General features: G+C 38.0%; 18 non-coding genes across 18 annotated transcripts; all 18 read right to left on the minus strand.

Annotated features, from left to right (window-relative positions):
• Positions 1–466: 466 nt before the first annotated feature.
• On the minus strand, positions 467–538 carry TRNAW-CCA (transfer RNA tryptophan (anticodon CCA)). Its single transcript has one exon. It is a non-coding gene; the product is annotated as a tRNA-Trp (tRNA).
• Positions 539–2340: 1802 nt separating this feature from the next.
• On the minus strand, positions 2341–2412 carry TRNAW-CCA (transfer RNA tryptophan (anticodon CCA)). Its single transcript has one exon. It is a non-coding gene; the product is annotated as a tRNA-Trp (tRNA).
• Positions 2413–5679: 3267 nt separating this feature from the next.
• TRNAW-CCA (transfer RNA tryptophan (anticodon CCA)) lies at positions 5680–5751 on the minus strand. Its single transcript has one exon. It is a non-coding gene; the product is annotated as a tRNA-Trp (tRNA).
• Positions 5752–6440: 689 nt separating this feature from the next.
• Positions 6441–6512, minus strand: TRNAW-CCA (transfer RNA tryptophan (anticodon CCA)). Its single transcript has one exon. It is a non-coding gene; the product is annotated as a tRNA-Trp (tRNA).
• A 1450-nt stretch (positions 6513–7962) lies between these two features.
• Positions 7963–8034, minus strand: TRNAW-CCA (transfer RNA tryptophan (anticodon CCA)). The gene has a single exon. It is a non-coding gene; the product is annotated as a tRNA-Trp (tRNA).
• Positions 8035–8723: 689 nt separating this feature from the next.
• On the minus strand, positions 8724–8795 carry TRNAW-CCA (transfer RNA tryptophan (anticodon CCA)). The gene has a single exon. It is a non-coding gene; the product is annotated as a tRNA-Trp (tRNA).
• A 1450-nt stretch (positions 8796–10245) lies between these two features.
• Positions 10246–10317, minus strand: TRNAW-CCA (transfer RNA tryptophan (anticodon CCA)). Its single transcript has one exon. It is a non-coding gene; the product is annotated as a tRNA-Trp (tRNA).
• Positions 10318–12119: 1802 nt separating this feature from the next.
• On the minus strand, positions 12120–12191 carry TRNAW-CCA (transfer RNA tryptophan (anticodon CCA)). The gene has a single exon. It is a non-coding gene; the product is annotated as a tRNA-Trp (tRNA).
• Positions 12192–12880: 689 nt separating this feature from the next.
• On the minus strand, positions 12881–12952 carry TRNAW-CCA (transfer RNA tryptophan (anticodon CCA)). Its single transcript has one exon. It is a non-coding gene; the product is annotated as a tRNA-Trp (tRNA).
• Positions 12953–13641: 689 nt separating this feature from the next.
• On the minus strand, positions 13642–13713 carry TRNAW-CCA (transfer RNA tryptophan (anticodon CCA)). Its single transcript has one exon. It is a non-coding gene; the product is annotated as a tRNA-Trp (tRNA).
• A 1802-nt stretch (positions 13714–15515) lies between these two features.
• On the minus strand, positions 15516–15587 carry TRNAW-CCA (transfer RNA tryptophan (anticodon CCA)). The gene has a single exon. It is a non-coding gene; the product is annotated as a tRNA-Trp (tRNA).
• Positions 15588–16276: 689 nt separating this feature from the next.
• Positions 16277–16348, minus strand: TRNAR-UCU (transfer RNA arginine (anticodon UCU)). Its single transcript has one exon. It is a non-coding gene; the product is annotated as a tRNA-Arg (tRNA).
• Positions 16349–17037: 689 nt separating this feature from the next.
• Positions 17038–17109, minus strand: TRNAW-CCA (transfer RNA tryptophan (anticodon CCA)). Its single transcript has one exon. It is a non-coding gene; the product is annotated as a tRNA-Trp (tRNA).
• Positions 17110–18911: 1802 nt separating this feature from the next.
• Positions 18912–18983, minus strand: TRNAW-CCA (transfer RNA tryptophan (anticodon CCA)). Its single transcript has one exon. It is a non-coding gene; the product is annotated as a tRNA-Trp (tRNA).
• Positions 18984–19672: 689 nt separating this feature from the next.
• Positions 19673–19744, minus strand: TRNAW-CCA (transfer RNA tryptophan (anticodon CCA)). Its single transcript has one exon. It is a non-coding gene; the product is annotated as a tRNA-Trp (tRNA).
• A 689-nt stretch (positions 19745–20433) lies between these two features.
• TRNAR-UCU (transfer RNA arginine (anticodon UCU)) lies at positions 20434–20505 on the minus strand. The gene has a single exon. It is a non-coding gene; the product is annotated as a tRNA-Arg (tRNA).
• A 689-nt stretch (positions 20506–21194) lies between these two features.
• Positions 21195–21266, minus strand: TRNAR-UCU (transfer RNA arginine (anticodon UCU)). Its single transcript has one exon. It is a non-coding gene; the product is annotated as a tRNA-Arg (tRNA).
• Positions 21267–21955: 689 nt separating this feature from the next.
• Positions 21956–22027, minus strand: TRNAW-CCA (transfer RNA tryptophan (anticodon CCA)). The gene has a single exon. It is a non-coding gene; the product is annotated as a tRNA-Trp (tRNA).
• Positions 22028–23381: the final 1354 nt, after the last annotated feature.

The raw sequence follows: 23381 nt of genomic DNA on the forward strand, positions 1-23381 counted from the left end.
ATTGGCTAACATCTCAATTGCATTTAGATTTATTGTAGGGTTTCTGGGAGACGTGGCACTGCGTTTGTGGCAGTTTCAGTCCCTATTCAAGAATAAAACCCCAATGTGACCGGCTGCAGCAAATAAGTGCAGAAGTAGTGATCCGTATGAATTCCAAGTGATCTGCAGAAGAAACCAAAAAGCTCTTAAGAGCCAGCACAACATATCATAAACAATACAATATTCTTTCAAGTGTATTTTTGTTTCTTGCCTCTAAGAGTGTAAAATCCAATGACCTGCATAATTTAGTGGGTAATGCTTTATTTGAAATTTCTGTATTAGCAGTGTAACTACAATGTAATCTGTCCTGTACTTCCAATGTAAGTACACATAAGTAGAATGTAATTTCATGTACTTAATGTTGAAATATGCGTTTCCAAAAAATGAAAGTGGAATCAAGAAACTAATGAAGGTAAATAGAAATGTCTGATCCCGACGTGATTTGAACACGCAACCTTCTGATCTGGAGTCAGACGCGCTACCGTTGCGCCACGAGATCACACAGAAACATCAGTGTGAAAGGTTAGAAGTGATTGCAAAGAGTAGCTATTTTATGCACTGTTGGAATGAGTTTTTCGGGCAACAGTGCATGTATACGGCCGTTTTCTTTCTGAACAACGTTAATAACTTAAACAGTAGCTGTCTGCACATGTGTCAGCTCAGTATCCCCAACCACTTAGTTAGTCGCTGCACTACTGCCGTCAAGAGAATATTCTGTACTGATTGGCTAACATCTCAATTGCATTTAGTTTTATTGTAGGGTTTCTGGGAGACGTGGCACTGCGTTTGTGGCAGTTTCAGTCCCTATTCAAGAATAAAACCCCAATGTGACCGGCTGCAGCAAATAAGTGCAGAAGTAGTGATCCGTATGAATTTCAAGTGATCTGCAGAAGAAACCAAAAAGCTCTTAAGAGCCAGAACAACATATCATAAACAATACAATATTCTTTCAAGTGTATTTTTGTTTCTTGCCTCTAAGAGTGTAAAATCCAATGACCTGCATAATTTAGTGGGTAATACTTTATTTGAAATTTCTGTATTAGCAGTGTAACTACAATGTAATCTGTCCTGTACTTCCAATGTAAGTACACATAAGTAGCATGTAATTTCATGTACTTAATGTTGAAATATGCATTTCCAAAAAATGAAAGTGGAATCAAGAAACTAATGAAGGTAAAGAGAAATGTCTGATCCCGACGTGATTTTAACACGCAACCTTCTGATCTGGAGTCAGACGCGCTACCGTTGCGCCACGAGATCACACAGAAACATCAGTGTGAAAGGTTAGAAGTGATTGCAAAGAGTAGCTATTTTATGCACTGTTGGAATGAGTTTTTCGGGCAACAGTGCATGTATACGGCCGTTTTCTTTCTGAACAACGTTAATAACTTAAACAGTAGCTGTCTGCACATGTGTCAGCTCAGTATCCCCAACCACTTAGTTAGTCGCTGCACTACTGCCGTCAAGAGAATATTCTGTACTGATTGGCTAACATCTCAATTGCATTTAGATTTATTGTAGGGTTTCTGGGAGACGTGGCACTGCGTTTGTGACAGTTTCAGTCCTTATTCAAGAATAAAACCCCAATGTGACCGGCTGCAGCAAATAAGTGCAGAAGTAGTGATCCGTATGAATTTCAAGTGATCTGCAGAAGAAACCAAAAAGCTCTTAAGAGCCAGCACAACATATCATAAACAATACAATATTCTTTCAAGTGTATTTTTGTTTCTTGCCTCTAAGAGTGTAAAATCCAATGACCTGCATAATTTAGTGGGTAATGCTTTATTTGAAATTTCTGTATTAGCAGTGTAACTACAATGTAATCTGTCCTGTACTTCCAATGTAAGTACACATAAGTAGCATGTAATTTCATGTACTTAATGTTGAAATATGCATTTCCAAAAAATGAAAGTGGAATCAAGAAACTAATGAAGGTAAAGAGAAATGTCTGCAGCCAATAAGTGCAGAAGTAGTGATCCGTATAAATTTCAAATGATCTGCAGAAGAAACCAAAAAGCTCTTAAGAGCCAGCACAACATATCATAAACAATACAATATTCTTTCAAGTGTATTTTTGTTTCTTGCCTCTAAGAGTGTAAAATCCAATGACCTGCATAATTTAGTGGGTAATGCTTTATTTGAAATTTCTGTATTAGCAGTGTAACTACAATGTAATCTGTCCTGTACTTCCAATGTAAGTACACATAAGTAGAATGTAATTTCATGTACTTAATGTTGAAATATGCGTTTCCAAAAAATGAAAGTGGAATCAAGAAACTAATGAAGGTAAATAGATATGTCTGATCCCGACGTGATTTGAACACGCAACCTTCTGATCTGGAGTCAGACGCGCTACCGTTGCGCCACGAGATCACACAGAAACATCAGTGTGAAAGGTTAGAAGTGATTGCAAAGAGTAGCTATTTTATGCACTGTTGGAATGAGTTTTTCGGGCAACAGTGCATGTATACGGCCGTTTTCTTTCTGAACAACGTTAATAACTTAAACAGTAGCTGTCTGCACATGTGTCAGCTCAGTATCCCCAACCACTTAGTTAGTCGCTGCACTACTGCCGTCAAGAGAATATTCTGTACTGATTGGCTAACATCTCAATTGCATTTAGATTTATTGTAGGGTTTCTGGGAGACGTGGCACTGCGTTTGTGACAGTTTCAGTCCTTATTCAAGAATAAAACCCCAATGTGACCGGCTGCAGCAAATAAGTGCAGAAGTAGTGATCCGTATGAATTTCAAGTGATCTGCAGAAGAAACCAAAAAGCTCTTAAGAGCCAGCACAACATATCATAAACAATACAATATTCTTTCAAGTGTATTTTTGTTTCTTGCCTCTAAGAGTGTAAAATCCAATGACCTGCATAATTTAGTGGGTAATGCTTTATTTGAAATTTCTGTATTAGCAGTGTAACTACAATGTAATCTGTCCTGTACTTCCAATGTAAGTACACATAAGTAGCATGTAATTTCATGTACTTAATGTTGAAATATGCATTTCCAAAAAATGAAAGTGGAATCAAGAAACTAATGAAGGTAAAGAGAAATGTCTGCAGCCAATAAGTGCAGAAGTAGTGATCCGTATAAATTTCAAATGATCTGCAGAAGAAACCAAAAAGCTCTTAAGAGCCAGCACAACATATCATAAACAATACAATATTCTTTCAAGTGTATTTTTGTTTCTTGCCTCTAAGAGTGTAAAATCCAATGACCTGCATAATTTAGTGGGTAATGCTTTATTTGAAATTTCTGTATTAGCAGTGTAACTACAATGTAATCTGTCCTGTACTTCCAATGTAAGTACACATAAGTAGAATGTAATTTCATGTACTTAATGTTGAAATATGCGTTTCCAAAAAATGAAAGTGGAATCAAGAAACTAATGAAGGTAAAGAGAAATGTCTGATCCCGACGTGATTTTAACACGCAACCTTCTGATCTGGAGTCAGACGCGCTACCGTTGCGCCACGAGATCACACAGAAACATCAGTGTGAAAGGTTAGAAGTGATTGCAAAGAGTAGCTATTTTATGCACTGTTGGAATGAGTTTTTCGGGCAACAGTGCATGTATACGGCCGTTTTCTTTCTGAACAACGTTAATAACTTAAACAGTAGCTGTCTGCACATGTGTCAGCTCAGTATCCCCAACCACTTAGTTAGTCGCTGCACTACTGCCGTCAAGAGAATATTCTGTACTGATTGGCTAACATCTCAATTGCATTTAGATTTATTGTAGGGTTTCTGGGAGACGTGGCACTGCGTTTGTGACAGTTTCAGTCCTTATTCAAGAATAAAACCCCAATGTGACCGGCTGCAGCAAATAAGTGCAGAAGTAGTGATCCGTATGAATTTCAAGTGATCTGCAGAAGAAACCAAAAAGCTCTTAAGAGCCAGCACAACATATCATAAACAATACAATATTCTTTCAAGTGTATTTTTGTTTCTTGCCTCTAAGAGTGTAAAATCCAATGACCTGCATAATTTAGTGGGTAATGCTTTATTTGAAATTTCTGTATTAGCAGTGTAACTACAATGTAATCTGTCCTGTACTTCCAATGTAAGTACACATAAGTAGCATGTAATTTCATGTACTTAATGTTGAAATATGCATTTCCAAAAAATGAAAGTGGAATCAAGAAACTAATGAAGGTAAAGAGAAATGTCTGCAGCCAATAAGTGCAGAAGTAGTGATCCGTATAAATTTCAAATGATCTGCAGAAGAAACCAAAAAGCTCTTAAGAGCCAGAACAACATATCATAAACAATACAATATTCTTTCAAGTGTATTTTTGTTTCTTGCCTCTAAGAGTGTAAAATCCAATGACCTGCATAATTTAGTGGGTAATACTTTATTTGAAATTTCTGTATTAGCAGTGTAACTACAATGTAATCTGTCCTGTACTTCCAATGTAAGTACACATAAGTAGCATGTAATTTCATGTACTTAATGTTGAAATATGCATTTCCAAAAAATGAAAGTGGAATCAAGAAACTAATGAAGGTAAAGAGAAATGTCTGATCCCGACGTGATTTTAACACGCAACCTTCTGATCTGGAGTCAGACGCGCTACCGTTGCGCCACGAGATCACACAGAAACATCAGTGTGAAAGGTTAGAAGTGATTGCAAAGAGTAGCTATTTTATGCACTGTTGGAATGAGTTTTTCGGGCAACAGTGCATGTATACGGCCGTTTTCTTTCTGAACAACGTTAATAACTTAAACAGTAGCTGTCTGCACATGTGTCAGCTCAGTATCCCCAACCACTTAGTTAGTCGCTGCACTACTGCCGTCAAGAGAATATTCTGTACTGATTGGCTAACATCTCAATTGCATTTAGATTTATTGTAGGGTTTCTGGGAGACGTGGCACTGCGTTTGTGACAGTTTCAGTCCTTATTCAAGAATAAAACCCCAATGTGACCGGCTGCAGCAAATAAGTGCAGAAGTAGTGATCCGTATGAATTTCAAGTGATCTGCAGAAGAAACCAAAAAGCTCTTAAGAGCCAGCACAACATATCATAAACAATACAATATTCTTTCAAGTGTATTTTTGTTTCTTGCCTCTAAGAGTGTAAAATCCAATGACCTGCATAATTTAGTGGGTAATGCTTTATTTGAAATTTCTGTATTAGCAGTGTAACTACAATGTAATCTGTCCTGTACTTCCAATGTAAGTACACATAAGTAGCATGTAATTTCATGTACTTAATGTTGAAATATGCATTTCCAAAAAATGAAAGTGGAATCAAGAAACTAATGAAGGTAAAGAGAAATGTCTGCAGCCAATAAGTGCAGAAGTAGTGATCCGTATAAATTTCAAATGATCTGCAGAAGAAACCAAAAAGCTCTTAAGAGCCAGCACAACATATCATAAACAATACAATATTCTTTCAAGTGTATTTTTGTTTCTTGCCTCTAAGAGTGTAAAATCCAATGACCTGCATAATTTAGTGGGTAATGCTTTATTTGAAATTTCTGTATTAGCAGTGTAACTACAATGTAATCTGTCCTGTACTTCCAATGTAAGTACACATAAGTAGAATGTAATTTCATGTACTTAATGTTGAAATATGCGTTTCCAAAAAATGAAAGTGGAATCAAGAAACTAATGAAGGTAAATAGATATGTCTGATCCCGACGTGATTTGAACACGCAACCTTCTGATCTGGAGTCAGACGCGCTACCGTTGCGCCACGAGATCACACCGAAAAATCAGTGTGAAAGGTTAGAAGTGATTGCAAAGAGTAGCTATTTTATGCACTGTTGGAATGAGTTTTTCGGGCAACAGTGCATGTATACGGCCGTTTTCTTTCTGAACAACGTTAATAACTTAAACAGTAGCTGTCTGCACATGTGTCAGCTCAGTATCCCCAACCACTTAGTTAGTCGCTGCACTACTGCCGTCAAGAGAATATTCTGTACTGATTGGCTAACATCTCAATTGCATTTAGATTTATTGTAGGGTTTCTGGGAGACGTGGCACTGCGTTTGTGGCAGTTTCAGTCCCTATTCAAGAATAAAACCCCAATGTGACTGGCTGTAGCAAATAAGTGCAGAAGTAGTGATCCGTATGAATTCCAAGTGATCTGCAGAAGAAACCAAAAAGCTCTTAAGAGCCAGCACAACATATCATAAACAATACAATATTCTTTCAAGTGTATTTTTGTTTCTTGCCTCTAAGAGTGTAAAATCCAATGACCTGCATAATTTAGTGGGTAATGCTTTATTTGAAATTTCTGTATTAGCAGTGTAACTACAATGTAATCTGTCCTGTACTTCCAATGTAAGTACACATAAGTAGAATGTAATTTCATGTACTTAATGTTGAAATATGCGTTTCCAAAAAATGAAAGTGGAATCAAGAAACTAATGAAGGTAAATAGAAATGTCTGATCCCGACGTGATTTGAACACGCAACCTTCTGATCTGGAGTCAGACGCGCTACCGTTGCGCCACGAGATCACACAGAAACATCAGTGTGAAAGGTTAGAAGTGATTGCAAAGAGTAGCTATTTTATGCACTGTTGGAATGAGTTTTTCGGGCAACAGTGCATGTATACGGCCGTTTTCTTTCTGAACAACGTTAATAACTTAAACAGTAGCTGTCTGCACATGTGTCAGCTCAGTATCCCCAACCACTTAGTTAGTCGCTGCACTACTGCCGTCAAGAGAATATTCTGTACTGATTGGCTAACATCTCAATTGCATTTAGTTTTATTGTAGGGTTTCTGGGAGACGTGGCACTGCGTTTGTGACAGTTTCAGTCCTTATTCAAGAATAAAACCCCAATGTGACCGGCTGCAGCAAATAAGTGCAGAAGTAGTGATCCGTATGAATTTCAAGTGATCTGCAGAAGAAACCAAAAAGCTCTTAAGAGCCAGAACAACATATCATAAACAATACAATATTCTTTCAAGTGTATTTTTGTTTCTTGCCTCTAAGAGTGTAAAATCCAATGACCTGCATAATTTTGTGGGTAATACTTTATTTGAAATTTCTGTATTAGCAGTGTAACTACAATGTAATCTGTCCTGTACTTCCAATGTAAGTACACATAAGTAGCATGTAATTTCATGTACTTAATGTTGAAATATGCATTTCCAAAAAATGAAAGTGGAATCAAGAAACTAATGAAGGTAAAGAGAAATGTCTGAACCCGACGTGATTTGAACACGCAACCTTCTGATCTGGAGTCAGACGCGCTACCGTTGCGCCACGAGATCACACAGAAACATCAGTGTGAAAGGTTAGAAGTGATTGCAAAGAGTAGCTATTTTATGCACTGTTGGAATGAGTTTTTCGGGCAACAGTGCATGTATACGGCCGTTTTCTTTCTGAACAACGTTAATAACTTAAACAGTAGCTGTCTGCACATGTGTCAGCTCAGTATCCCCAACCACTTAGTTAGTCGCTGCACTACTGCCGTCAAGAGAATATTCTGTACTGATTGGCTAACATCTCAATTGCATTTAGATTTATTGTAGGGTTTCTGGGAGACGTGGCACTGCGTTTGTGACAGTTTCAGTCCTTATTCAAGAATAAAACCCCAATGTGACCGGCTGCAGAAAATAAGTGCAGAAGTAGTGATCCGTATGAATTTCAAGTGATCTGCAGAAGAAACCAAAAAGCTCTTAAGAGCCAGCACAACATATCATAAACAATACAATATTCTTTCAAGTGTATTTTTGTTTCTTGCCTCTAATAGTGTAAAATCCAATGACCTGCATAATTTAGTGGGTAATACTTTATTTGAAATTTCTGTATTAGCAGTGTAACTACAATGTAATCTGTCCTGTACTTCCAATGTAAGTACACATAAGTAGCATGTAATTTCATGTACTTAATGTTGAAATATGCATTTCCAAAAAATGAAAGTGGAATCAAGAAACTAATGAAGGTAAAGAGAAATGTCTGATCCCGACGTGATTTGAACACGCAACCTTCTGATCTGGAGTCAGACGCGCTACCGTTGCGCCACGAGATCACACAGAAACATCAGTGTGAAAGGTTAGAAGTGATTGCAAAGAGTAGCTATTTTATGCACTGTTGGAATGAGTTTTTCGGGCAACAGTGCATGTATACGGCCGTTTTCTTTCTGAACAACGTTAATAACTTAAACAGTAGCTGTCTGCACATGTGTCAGCTCAGTATCCCCAACCACTTAGTTAGTCGCTGCACTACTGCCGTCAAGAGAATATTCTGTACTGATTGGCTAACATCTCAATTGCATTTAGATTTATTGTAGGGTTTCTGGGAGACGTGGCACTGCGTTTGTGGCAGTTTCAGTCCCTATTCAAGAATAAAACCCCAATGTGACTGGCTGTAGCAAATAAGTGCAGAAGTAGTGATCCGTATGAATTCCAAGTGATCTGCAGAAGAAACCAAAAAGCTCTTAAGAGCCAGCACAACATATCATAAACAATACAATATTCTTTCAAGTGTATTTTTGTTTCTTGCCTCTAAGAGTGTAAAATCCAATGACCTGCATAATTTAGTGGGTAATGCTTTATTTGAAATTTCTGTATTAGCAGTGTAACTACAATGTAATCTGTCCTGTACTTCCAATGTAAGTACACATAAGTAGAATGTAATTTCATGTACTTAATGTTGAAATATGCGTTTCCAAAAAATGAAAGTGGAATCAAGAAACTAATGAAGGTAAATAGAAATGTCTGATCCCGACGTGATTTGAACACGCAACCTTCTGATCTGGAGTCAGACGCGCTACCGTTGCGCCACGAGATCACACAGAAACATCAGTGTGAAAGGTTAGAAGTGATTGCAAAGAGTAGCTATTTTATGCACTGTTGGAATGAGTTTTTCGGGCAACAGTGCATGTATACGGCCGTTTTCTTTCTGAACAACGTTAATAACTTAAACAGTAGCTGTCTGCACATGTGTCAGCTCAGTATCCCCAACCACTTAGTTAGTCGCTGCACTACTGCCGTCAAGAGAATATTCTGTACTGATTGGCTAACATCTCAATTGCATTTAGTTTTATTGTAGGGTTTCTGGGAGACGTGGCACTGCGTTTGTGACAGTTTCAGTCCTTATTCAAGAATAAAACCCCAATGTGACCGGCTGCAGCAAATAAGTGCAGAAGTAGTGATCCGTATGAATTTCAAGTGATCTGCAGAAGAAACCAAAAAGCTCTTAAGAGCCAGAACAACATATCATAAACAATACAATATTCTTTCAAGTGTATTTTTGTTTCTTGCCTCTAAGAGTGTAAAATCCAATGACCTGCATAATTTTGTGGGTAATACTTTATTTGAAATTTCTGTATTAGCAGTGTAACTACAATGTAATCTGTCCTGTACTTCCAATGTAAGTACACATAAGTAGCATGTAATTTCATGTACTTAATGTTGAAATATGCATTTCCAAAAAATGAAAGTGGAATCAAGAAACTAATGAAGGTAAAGAGAAATGTCTGAACCCGACGTGATTTGAACACGCAACCTTCTGATCTGGAGTCAGACGCGCTACCGTTGCGCCACGAGATCACACAGAAACATCAGTGTGAAAGGTTAGAAGTGATTGCAAAGAGTAGCTATTTTATGCACTGTTGGAATGAGTTTTTCGGGCAACAGTGCATGTATACGGCCGTTTTCTTTCTGAACAACGTTAATAACTTAAACAGTAGCTGTCTGCACATGTGTCAGCTCAGTATCCCCAACCACTTAGTTAGTCGCTGCACTACTGCCGTCAAGAGAATATTCTGTACTGATTGGCTAACATCTCAATTGCATTTAGATTTATTGTAGGGTTTCTGGGAGACGTGGCACTGCGTTTGTGACAGTTTCAGTCCTTATTCAAGAATAAAACCCCAATGTGACCGGCTGCAGAAAATAAGTGCAGAAGTAGTGATCCGTATGAATTTCAAGTGATCTGCAGAAGAAACCAAAAAGCTCTTAAGAGCCAGCACAACATATCATAAACAATACAATATTCTTTCAAGTGTATTTTTGTTTCTTGCCTCTAATAGTGTAAAATCCAATGACCTGCATAATTTAGTGGGTAATACTTTATTTGAAATTTCTGTATTAGCAGTGTAACTACAATGTAATCTGTCCTGTACTTCCAATGTAAGTACACATAAGTAGCATGTAATTTCATGTACTTAATGTTGAAATATGCATTTCCAAAAAATGAAAGTGGAATCAAGAAACTAATGAAGGTAAAGAGAAATGTCTGATCCCGACGTGATTTGAACACGCAACCTTCTGATCTGGAGTCAGACGCGCTACCGTTGCGCCACGAGATCACACAGAAACATCAGTGTGAAAGGTTAGAAGTGATTGCAAAGAGTAGCTATTTTATGCACTGTTGGAATGAGTTTTTCGGGCAACAGTGCATGTATACGGCCGTTTTCTTTCTGAACAACGTTAATAACTTAAACAGTAGCTGTCTGCACATGTGTCAGCTCAGTATCCCCAACCACTTAGTTAGTCGCTGCACTACTGCCGTCAAGAGAATATTCTGTACTGATTGGCTAACATCTCAATTGCATTTAGATTTATTGTAGGGTTTCTGGGAGACGTGGCACTGCGTTTGTGGCAGTTTCAGTCCCTATTCAAGAATAAAACCCCAATGTGACCGGCTGCAGCAAATAAGTGCAGAAGTAGTGATCCGTATGAATTCCAAGTGATCTGCAGAAGAAACCAAAAAGCTCTTAAGAGCCAGCACAACATATCATAAACAATACAATATTCTTTCAAGTGTATTTTTGTTTCTTGCCTCTAAGAGTGTAAAATCCAATGACCTGCATAATTTAGTGGGTAATGCTTTATTTGAAATTTCTGTATTAGCAGTGTAACTACAATGTAATCTGTCCTGTACTTCCAATGTAAGTACACATAAGTAGAATGTAATTTCATGTACTTAATGTTGAAATATGCGTTTCCAAAAAATGAAAGTGGAATCAAGAAACTAATGAAGGTAAATAGAAATGTCTGATCCCGACGTGATTTTAACACGCAACCTTCTGATCTGGAGTCAGACGCGCTACCGTTGCGCCACGAGATCACACAGAAACATCAGTGTGAAAGGTTAGAAGTGATTGCAAAGAGTAGCTATTTTATGCACTGTTGGAATGAGTTTTTCGGGCAACAGTGCATGTATACGGCCGTTTTCTTTCTGAACAACGTTAATAACTTAAACAGTAGCTGTCTGCACATGTGTCAGCTCAGTATCCCCAACCACTTAGTTAGTCGCTGCACTACTGCCGTCAAGAGAATATTCTGTACTGATTGGCTAACATCTCAATTGCATTTAGATTTATTGTAGGGTTTCTGGGAGACGTGGCACTGCGTTTGTGACAGTTTCAGTCCTTATTCAAGAATAAAACCCCAATGTGACCGGCTGCAGCAAATAAGTGCAGAAGTAGTGATCCGTATGAATTTCAAGTGATCTGCAGAAGAAACCAAAAAGCTCTTAAGAGCCAGCACAACATATCATAAACAATACAATATTCTTTCAAGTGTATTTTTGTTTCTTGCCTCTAAGAGTGTAAAATCCAATGACCTGCATAATTTAGTGGGTAATGCTTTATTTGAAATTTCTGTATTAGCAGTGTAACTACAATGTAATCTGTCCTGTACTTCCAATGTAAGTACACATAAGTAGCATGTAATTTCATGTACTTAATGTTGAAATATGCATTTCCAAAAAATGAAAGTGGAATCAAGAAACTAATGAAGGTAAAGAGAAATGTCTGCAGCCAATAAGTGCAGAAGTAGTGATCCGTATAAATTTCAAATGATCTGCAGAAGAAACCAAAAAGCTCTTAAGAGCCAGCACAACATATCATAAACAATACAATATTCTTTCAAGTGTATTTTTGTTTCTTGCCTCTAAGAGTGTAAAATCCAATGACCTGCATAATTTAGTGGGTAATGCTTTATTTGAAATTTCTGTATTAGCAGTGTAACTACAATGTAATCTGTCCTGTACTTCCAATGTAAGTACACATAAGTAGAATGTAATTTCATGTACTTAATGTTGAAATATGCGTTTCCAAAAAATGAAAGTGGAATCAAGAAACTAATGAAGGTAAATAGATATGTCTGATCCCGACGTGATTTGAACACGCAACCTTCTGATCTGGAGTCAGACGCGCTACCGTTGCGCCACGAGATCACACCGAAAAATCAGTGTGAAAGGTTAGAAGTGATTGCAAAGAGTAGCTATTTTATGCCCTGTTGGAATGAGTTTTTCGGGCAACAGTGCATGTATACGGCCGTTTTCTTTCTGAACAACGTTAATAACTTAAACAGTAGCTGTCTGCACATGTGTCAGCTCAGTATCCCCAACCACTTAGTTAGTCGCTGCACTACTGCCGTCAAGAGAATATTCTGTACTGATTGGCTAACATCTCAATTGCATTTAGATTTATTGTAGGGTTTCTGGGAGACGTGGCACTGCGTTTGTGGCAGTTTCAGTCCCTATTCAAGAATAAAACCCCAATGTGACCGGCTGTAGCAAATAAGTGCAGAAGTAGTGATCCGTATGAATTCCAAGTGATCTGCAGAAGAAACCAAAAAGCTCTTAAGAGCCAGCACAACATATCATAAACAATACAATATTCTTTCAAGTGTATTTTTGTTTCTTGCCTCTAAGAGTGTAAAATCCAATGACCTGCATAATTTAGTGGGTAATGCTTTATTTGAAATTTCTGTATTAGCAGTGTAACTACAATGTAATCTGTCCTGTACTTCCAATGTAAGTACACATAAGTAGAATGTAATTTCATGTACTTAATGTTGAAATATGCGTTTCCAAAAAATGAAAGTGGAATCAAGAAACTAATGAAGGTAAATAGAAATGTCTGATCCCGACGTGATTTGAACACGCAACCTTCTGATCTGGAGTCAGACGCGCTACCGTTGCGCCACGAGATCACACAGAAACATCAGTGTGAAAGGTTAGAAGTGATTGCAAAGAGTAGCTATTTTATGCACTGTTGGAATGAGTTTTTCGGGCAACAGTGCATGTATACGGCCGTTTTCTTTCTGAACAACGTTAATAACTTAAACAGTAGCTGTCTGCACATGTGTCAGCTCAGTATCCCCAACCACTTAGTTAGTCGCTGCACTACTGCCGTCAAGAGAATATTCTGTACTGATTGGCTAACATCTCAATTGCATTTAGTTTTATTGTAGGGTTTCTGGGAGACGTGGCACTGCGTTTGTGACAGTTTCAGTCCTTATTCAAGAATAAAACCCCAATGTGACCGGCTGCAGCAAATAAGTGCAGAAGTAGTGATCCGTATGAATTTCAAGTGATCTGCAGAAGAAACCAAAAAGCTCTTAAGAGCCAGAACAACATATCATAAACAATACAATATTCTTTCAAGTGTATTTTTGTTTCTTGCCTCTAAGAGTGTAAAATCCAATGACCTGCATAATTTAGTGGGTAATGCTTTATTTGAAATTTCTGTATTAGCAGTGTAACTACAATGTAATCTGTCCTGTACTTCCAATGTAAGTACACATAAGTAGCATGTAATTTCATGTACTTAATGTTGAAATATGCATTTCCAAAAAATGAAAGTGGAATCAAGAAACTAATGAAGGTAAAGAGAAATGTCTGATCCCGACGTGATTTGAACACGCAACCTTCTGATCTGGAGTCAGACGCGCTACCGTTGCGCCACGAGATCACACAGAAACATCAGTGTGAAAGGTTAGAAGTGATTGCAAAGAGTAGCTATTTTATGCACTGTTGGAATGAGTTTTTCGGGCAACAGTGCATGTATACGGCCGTTTTCTTTCTGAACAACGTTAATAACTTAAACAGTAGCTGTCTGCACATGTGTCAGCTCAGTATCCCCAACCACTTAGTTAGTCGCTGCACTACTGCCGTCAAGAGAATATTCTGTACTGATTGGCTAACATCTCAATTGCATTTAGATTTATTGTAGGGTTTCTGGGAGACGTGGCACTGCGTTTGTGACAGTTTCAGTCCTTATTCAAGAATAAAACCCCAATGTGACCGGCTGCAGAAAATAAGTGCAGAAGTAGTGATCCGTATGAATTTCAAGTGATCTGCAGAAGAAACCAAAAAGCTCTTAAGAGCCAGCACAACATATCATAAACAATACAATATTCTTTCAAGTGTATTTTTGTTTCTTGCCTCTAATAGTGTAAAATCCAATGACCTGCATAATTTAGTGGGTAATACTTTATTTGAAATTTCTGTATTAGCAGTGTAACTACAATGTAATCTGTCCTGTACTTCCAATGTAAGTACACATAAGTAGCATGTAATTTCATGTACTTAATGTTGAAATATGCATTTCCAAAAAATGAAAGTGGAATCAAGAAACTAATGAAGGTAAAGAGAAATGTCTGCAGCCAATAAGTGCAGAAGTAGTGATCCGTATAAATTTCAAATGATCTGCAGAAGAAACCAAAAAGCTCTTAAGAGCCAGCACAACATATCATAAACAATACAATATTCTTTCAAGTGTATTTTTGTTTCTTGCCTCTAAGAGTGTAAAATCCAATGACCTGCATAATTTAGTGGGTAATGCTTTATTTGAAATTTCTGTATTAGCAGTGTAACTACAATGTAATCTGTCCTGTACTTCCAATGTAAGTACACATAAGTAGAATGTAATTTCATGTACTTAATGTTGAAATATGCGTTTCCAAAAAATGAAAGTGGAATCAAGAAACTAATGAAGGTAAATAGAAATGTCTGATCCCGACGTGATTTGAACACGCAACCTTCTGATCTGGAGTCAGACGCGCTACCGTTGCACCACGAGATCACACCGAAACATCAGTGTGAAAGGTTAGAAGTGATTGCAAAGAGTAGCTATTTTAAGCACTGTTGGAATGAGTTTTTCGGGCAACAGTGCATGTATACGGCCGTTTTCTTTCTGAACAACGTTAATAACTTAAACAGTAGCTGTCTGCACATGTGTCAGCTCAGTATCCCCAACCACTTAGTTAGTCGCTGCACTACTGCCGTCAAGAGAATATTCTGTACTGATTGGCTAACATCTCAATTGCATTTAGATTTATTGTAGGGTTTCTGGGAGACGTGGCACTGCGTTTGTGGCAGTTTCAGTCCCTATTCAAGAATAAAACCCCAATGTGACCGGCTGCAGCAAATAAGTGCAGAAGTAGTGATCCGTATGAATTCCAAGTGATCTGCAGAAGAAACCAAAAAGCTCTTAAGAGCCAGCACAACATATCATAAACAATACAATATTCTTTCAAGTGTATTTTTGTTTCTTGCCTCTAAGAGTGTAAAATCCAATGACCTGCATAATTTAGTGGGTAATGCTTTATTTGAAATTTCTGTATTAGCAGTGTAACTACAATGTAATCTGTCCTGTACTTCCAATGTAAGTACACATAAGTAGAATGTAATTTCATGTACTTAATGTTGAAATATGCGTTTCCAAAAAATGAAAGTGGAATCAAGAAACTAATGAAGGTAAATAGAAATGTCTGATCCCGACGTGATTTGAACACGCAACCTTCTGATCTGGAGTCAGACGCGCTACCGTTGCGCCACGAGATCACACAGAAACATCAGTGTGAAAGGTTAGAAGTGATTGCAAAGAGTAGCTATTTTATGCACTGTTGGAATGAGTTTTTCGGGCAACAGTGCATGTATACGGCCGTTTTCTTTCTGAACAACGTTAATAACTTAAACAGTAGCTGTCTGCACATGTGTCAGCTCAGTATCCCCAACCACTTAGTTAGTCGCTGCACTACTGCCGTCAAGAGAATATTCTGTACTGATTGGCTAACATCTCAATTGCATTTAGTTTTATTGTAGGGTTTCTTGGAGACGTGGCACTGCGTTTGTGGCAGTTTCAGTCCCTATTCAAGAATAAAACCCCAATGTGACCGGCTGCAGCAAATAAGTGCAGAAGTAGTGATCCGTATGAATTCCAAGTGATCTGCAGAAGAAACCAAAAAGCTCTTAAGAGCCAGCACAACATATCATAAACAATACAATATTCTTTCAAGTGTATTTTTGTTTCTTGCCTCTAAGAGTGTAAAATCCAATGACCTGCATAATTTAGTGGGTAATGCTTTATTTGAAATTTCTGTATTAGCAGTGTAACTACAATGTAATCTGTCCTGTACTTCCAATGTAAGTACACATAAGTAGAATGTAATTTCATGTACTTAATGTTGAAATATGCGTTTCCAAAAAATGAAAGTGGAATCAAGAAACTAATGAAGGTAAATAGAAATGTCTGATCCCGACGTGATTTGAACACGCAACCTTCTGATCAGAAGTCAGACGCGCTACCGTTGCGCCACGAGATCACACAGAAACATCAGTGTGAAAGGTTAGAAGTGATTGCAAAGAGTAGCTATTTTATGCACTGTTGGAATGAGTTTTTCGGGCAACAGTGCATGTATACGGCCGTTTTCTTTCTGAACAACGTTAATAACTTAAACAGTAGCTGTCTGCACATGTGTCAGCTCAGTATCCCCAACCACTTAGTTAGTCGCTGCACTACTGCCGTCAAGAGAATATTCTGTACTGATTGGCTAACATCTCAATTGCATTTAGATTTATTGTAGGGTTTCTGGGAGACGTGGCACTGCGTTTGTGGCAGTTTCAGTCCCTATTCAAGAATAAAACCCCAATGTGACCGGCTGCAGCAAATAAGTGCAGAAGTAGTGATCCGTATGAATTCCAAGTGATCTGCAGAAGAAACCAAAAAGCTCTTAAGAGCCAGCACAACATATCATAAACAATACAATATTCTTTCAAGTGTATTTTTGTTTCTTGCCTCTAAGAGTGTAAAATCCAATGACCTGCATAATTTAGTGGGTAATGCTTTATTTGAAATTTCTGTATTAGCAGTGTAACTACAATGTAATCTGTCCTGTACTTCCAATGTAAGTACACATAAGTAGAATGTAATTTCATGTACTTAATGTTGAAATATGCGTTTCCAAAAAATGAAAGTGGAATCAAGAAACTAATGAAGGTAAATAGAAATGTCTGATCCCGACGTGATTTGAACACGCAACCTTCTGATCTGGAGTCAGACGCGCTACCGTTGCGCCACGAGATCACACAGAAACATCAGTGTGAAAGGTTAGAAGTGATTGCAAAGAGTAGCTATTTTATGCACTGTTGGAATGAGTTTTTCGGGCAACAGTGCATGTATACGGCCGTTTTCTTTCTGAACAACGTTAATAACTTAAACAGTAGCTGTCTGCACATGTGTCAGCTCAGTATCCCCAACCACTTAGTTAGTCGCTGCACTACTGCCGTCAAGAGAATATTCTGTACTGATTGGCTAACATCTCAATTGCATTTAGTTTTATTGTAGGGTTTCTGGGAGACGTGGCACTGCGTTTGTGGCAGTTTCAGTCCCTATTCAAGAATAAAACCCCAATGTGACCGGCTGCAGCAAATAAGTGCAGAAGTAGTGATCCGTATGAATTTCAAGTGATCTGCAGAAGAAACCAAAAAGCTCTTAAGAGCCAGAACAACATATCATAAACAATACAATATTCTTTCAAGTGTATTTTTGTTTCTTGCCTCTAAGAGTGTAAAATCCAATGACCTGCATAATTTAGTGGGTAATACTTTATTTGAAATTTCTGTATTAGCAGTGTAACTACAATGTAATCTGTCCTGTACTTCCAATGTAAGTACACATAAGTAGCATGTAATTTCATGTACTTAATGTTGAAATATGCATTTCCAAAAAATGAAAGTGGAATCAAGAAACTAATGAAGGTAAAGAGAAATGTCTGATCCCGACGTGATTTTAACACGCAACCTTCTGATCTGGAGTCAGACGCGCTACCGTTGCGCCACGAGATCACACAGAAACATCAGTGTGAAAGGTTAGAAGTGATTGCAAAGAGTAGCTATTTTATGCACTGTTGGAATGAGTTTTTCGGGCAACAGTGCATGTATACGGCCGTTTTCTTTCTGAACAACGTTAATAACTTAAACAGTAGCTGTCTGCACATGTGTCAGCTCAGTATCCCCAACCACTTAGTTAGTCGCTGCACTACTGCCGTCAAGAGAATATTCTGTACTGATTGGCTAACATCTCAATTGCATTTAGATTTATTGTAGGGTTTCTGGGAGACGTGGCACTGCGTTTGTGACAGTTTCAGTCCTTATTCAAGAATAAAACCCCAATGTGACCGGCTGCAGCAAATAAGTGCAGAAGTAGTGATCCGTATGAATTTCAAGTGATCTGCAGAAGAAACCAAAAAGCTCTTAAGAGCCAGCACAACATATCATAAACAATACAATATTCTTTCAAGTGTATTTTTGTTTCTTGCCTCTAAGAGTGTAAAATCCAATGACCTGCATAATTTAGTGGGTAATGCTTTATTTGAAATTTCTGTATTAGCAGTGTAACTACAATGTAATCTGTCCTGTACTTCCAATGTAAGTACACATAAGTAGCATGTAATTTCATGTACTTAATGTTGAAATATGCATTTCCAAAAAATGAAAGTGGAATCAAGAAACTAATGAAGGTAAAGAGAAATGTCTGCAGCCAATAAGTGCAGAAGTAGTGATCCGTATAAATTTCAAATGATCTGCAGAAGAAACCAAAAAGCTCTTAAGAGCCAGCACAACATATCATAAACAATACAATATTCTTTCAAGTGTATTTTTGTTTCTTGCCTCTAAGAGTGTAAAATCCAATGACCTGCATAATTTAGTGGGTAATGCTTTATTTGAAATTTCTGTATTAGCAGTGTAACTACAATGTAATCTGTCCTGTACTTCCAATGTAAGTACACATAAGTAGAATGTAATTTCATGTACTTAATGTTGAAATATGCGTTTCCAAAAAATGAAAGTGGAATCAAGAAACTAATGAAGGTAAATAGATATGTCTGATCCCGACGTGATTTGAACACGCAACCTTCTGATCTGGAGTCAGACGCGCTACCGTTGCGCCACGAGATCACACCGAAAAATCAGTGTGAAAGGTTAGAAGTGATTGCAAAGAGTAGCTATTTTATGCACTGTTGGAATGAGTTTTTCGGGCAACAGTGCATGTATACGGCCGTTTTCTTTCTGAACAACGTTAATAACTTAAACAGTAGCTGTCTGCACATGTGTCAGCTCAGTATCCCCAACCACTTAGTTAGTCGCTGCACTACTGCCGTCAAGAGAATATTCTGTACTGATTGGCTAACATCTCAATTGCATTTAGATTTATTGTAGGGTTTCTGGGAGACGTGGCACTGCGTTTGTGGCAGTTTCAGTCCCTATTCAAGAATAAAACACCAATGTGACCGGCTGTAGCAAATAAGTGCAGAAGTAGTGATCCGTATGAATTCCAAGTGATCTGCAGAAGAAACCAAAAAGCTCTTAAGAGCCAGCACAACATATCATAAACAATACAATATTCTTTCAAGTGTATTTTTGTTTCTTGCCTCTAAGAGTGTAAAATCCAATGACCTGCATAATTTAGTGGGTAATGCTTTATTTGAAATTTCTGTATTAGCAGTGTAACTACAATGTAATCTGTCCTGTACTTCCAATGTAAGTACACATAAGTAGAATGTAATTTCATGTACTTAATGTTGAAATATGCGTTTCCAAAAAATGAAAGTGGAATCAAGAAACTAATGAAGGTAAATAGAAATGTCTGATCCCGACGTGATTTGAACACGCAACCTTCTGATCTGGAGTCAGACGCGCTACCGTTGCGCCACGAGATCACACAGAAACATCAGTGTGAAAGGTTAGAAGTGATTGCAAAGAGTAGCTATTTTATGCACTGTTGGAATGAGTTTTTCGGGCAACAGTGCATGTATACGGCCGTTTTCTTTCTGAACAACGTTAATAACTTAAACAGTAGCTGTCTGCACATGTGTCAGCTCAGTATCCCCAACCACTTAGTTAGTCGCTGCACTACTGCCGTCAAGAGAATATTCTGTACTGATTGGCTAACATCTCAATTGCATTTAGTTTTATTGTAGGGTTTCTTGGAGACGTGGCACTGCGTTTGTGGCAGTTTCAGTCCCTATTCAAGAATAAAACCCCAATGTGACCGGCTGCAGCAAATAAGTGCAGAAGTAGTGATCCGTATGAATTCCAAGTGATCTGCAGAAGAAACCAAAAAGCTCTTAAGAGCCAGCACAACATATCATAAACAATACAATATTCTTTCAAGTGTATTTTTGTTTCTTGCCTCTAAGAGTGTAAAATCCAATGACCTGCATAATTTAGTGGGTAATGCTTTATTTGAAATTTCTGTATTAGCAGTGTAACTACAATGTAATCTGTCCTGTACTTCCAATGTAAGTACACATAAGTAGAATGTAATTTCATGTACTTAATGTTGAAATATGCGTTTCCAAAAAATGAAAGTGGAATCAAGAAACTAATGAAGGTAAATAGAAATGTCTGATCCCGACGTGATTTGAACACGCAACCTTCTGATCAGAAGTCAGACGCGCTACCGTTGCGCCACGAGATCACACAGAAACATCAGTGTGAAAGGTTAGAAGTGATTGCAAAGAGTAGCTATTTTATGCACTGTTGGAATGAGTTTTTCGGGCAACAGTGCATGTATACGGCCGTTTTCTTTCTGAACAACGTTAATAACTTAAACAGTAGCTGTCTGCACATGTGTCAGCTCAGTATCCCCAACCACTTAGTTAGTCGCTGCACTACTGCCGTCAAGAGAATATTCTGTACTGATTGGCTAACATCTCAATTGCATTTAGATTTATTGTAGGGTTTCTGGGAGACGTGGCACTGCGTTTGTGGCAGTTTCAGTCCCTATTCAAGAATAAAACCCCAATGTGACCGGCTGCAGCAAATAAGTGCAGAAGTAGTGATCCGTATGAATTCCAAGTGATCTGCAGAAGAAACCAAAAAGCTCTTAAGAGCCAGCACAACATATCATAAACAATACAATATTCTTTCAAGTGTATTTTTGTTTCTTGCCTCTAAGAGTGTAAAATCCAATGACCTGCATAATTTAGTGGGTAATGCTTTATTTGAAATTTCTGTATTAGCAGTGTAACTACAATGTAATCTGTCCTGTACTTCCAATGTAAGTACACATAAGTAGAATGTAATTTCATGTACTTAATGTTGAAATATGCGTTTCCAAAAAATGAAAGTGGAATCAAGAAACTAATGAAGGTAAATAGAAATGTCTGATCCCGACGTGATTTGAACACGCAACCTTCTGATCAGAAGTCAGACGCGCTACCGTTGCGCCACGAGATCACACAGAAACATCAGTGTGAAAGGTTAGAAGTGATTGCAAAGAGTAGCTATTTTATGCACTGTTGGAATGAGTTTTTCGGGCAACAGTGCATGTATACGGCCGTTTTCTTTCTGAACAACGTTAATAACTTAAACAGTAGCTGTCTGCACATGTGTCAGCTCAGTATCCCCAACCACTTAGTTAGTCGCTGCACTACTGCCGTCAAGAGAATATTCTGTACTGATTGGCTAACATCTCAATTGCATTTAGATTTATTGTAGGGTTTCTGGGAGACGTGGCACTGCGTTTGTGGCAGTTTCAGTCCCTATTCAAGAATAAAACCCCAATGTGACCGGCTGCAGCAAATAAGTGCAGAAGTAGTGATCCGTATGAATTCCAAGTGATCTGCAGAAGAAACCAAAAAGCTCTTAAGAGCCAGCACAACATATCATAAACAATACAATATTCTTTCAAGTGTATTTTTGTTTCTTGCCTCTAAGAGTGTAAAATCCAATGACCTGCATAATTTAGTGGGTAATGCTTTATTTGAAATTTCTGTATTAGCAGTGTAACTACAATGTAATCTGTCCTGTACTTCCAATGTAAGTACACATAAGTAGAATGTAATTTCATGTACTTAATGTTGAAATATGCGTTTCCAAAAAATGAAAGTGGAATCAAGAAACTAATGAAGGTAAATAGAAATGTCTGATCCCGACGTGATTTGAACACGCAACCTTCTGATCTGGAGTCAGACGCGCTACCGTTGCGCCACGAGATCACACAGAAACATCAGTGTGAAAGGTTAGAAGTGATTGCAAAGAGTAGCTATTTTATGCACTGTTGGAATGAGTTTTTCGGGCAACAGTGCATGTATACGGCCGTTTTCTTTCTGAACAACGTTAATAACTTAAACAGTAGCTGTCTGCACATGTGTCAGCTCAGTATCCCCAACCACTTAGTTAGTCGCTGCACTACTGCCGTCAAGAGAATATTCTGTACTGATTGGCTAACATCTCAATTGCATTTAGTTTTATTGTAGGGTTTCTGGGAGACGTGGCACTGCGTTTGTGGCAGTTTCAGTCCCTATTCAAGAATAAAACCCCAATGTGACCGGCTGCAGCAAATAAGTGCAGAAGTAGTGATCCGTATGAATTTCAAGTGATCTGCAGAAGAAACCAAAAAGCTCTTAAGAGCCAGAACAACATATCATAAACAATACAATATTCTTTCAAGTGTATTTTTGTTTCTTGCCTCTAAGAGTGTAAAATCCAATGACCTGCATAATTTAGTGGGTAATACTTTATTTGAAATTTCTGTATTAGCAGTGTAACTACAATGTAATCTGTCCTGTACTTCCAATGTAAGTACACATAAGTAGCATGTAATTTCATGTACTTAATGTTGAAATATGCATTTCCAAAAAATGAAAGTGGAATCAAGAAACTAATGAAGGTAAAGAGAAATGTCTGATCCCGACGTGATTTTAACACGCAACCTTCTGATCTGGAGTCAGACGCGCTACCGTTGCGCCACGAGATCACACAGAAACATCAGTGTGAAAGGTTAGAAGTGATTGCAAAGAGTAGCTATTTTATGCACTGTTGGAATGAGTTTTTCGGGCAACAGTGCATGTATACGGCCGTTTTCTTTCTGAACAACGTTAATAACTTAAACAGTAGCTGTCTGCACATGTGTCAGCTCAGTATCCCCAACCACTTAGTTAGTCGCTGCACTACTGCCGTCAAGAGAATATTCTGTACTGATTGGCTAACATCTCAATTGCATTTAGATTTATTGTAGGGTTTCTGGGAGACGTGGCACTGCGTTTGTGACAGTTTCAGTCCTTATTCAAGAATAAAACCCCAATGTGACCGGCTGCAGCAAATAAGTGCAGAAGTAGTGATCCGTATGAATTTCAAGTGATCTGCAGAAGAAACCAAAAAGCTCTTAAGAGCCAGCACAACATATCATAAACAATACAATATTCTTTCAAGTGTATTTTTGTTTCTTGCCTCTAAGAGTGTAAAATCCAATGACCTGCATAATTTAGTGGGTAATGCTTTATTTGAAATTTCTGTATTAGCAGTGTAACTACAATGTAATCTGTCCTGTACTTCCAATGTAAGTACACA

The sequence above is a fragment of the Ascaphus truei genome, chromosome 6, assembly GCF_040206685.1.
Source record: "Ascaphus truei isolate aAscTru1 chromosome 6, aAscTru1.hap1, whole genome shotgun sequence".
Classification (NCBI taxonomy): Eukaryota; Metazoa; Chordata; class Amphibia; order Anura; family Ascaphidae; genus Ascaphus; species Ascaphus truei.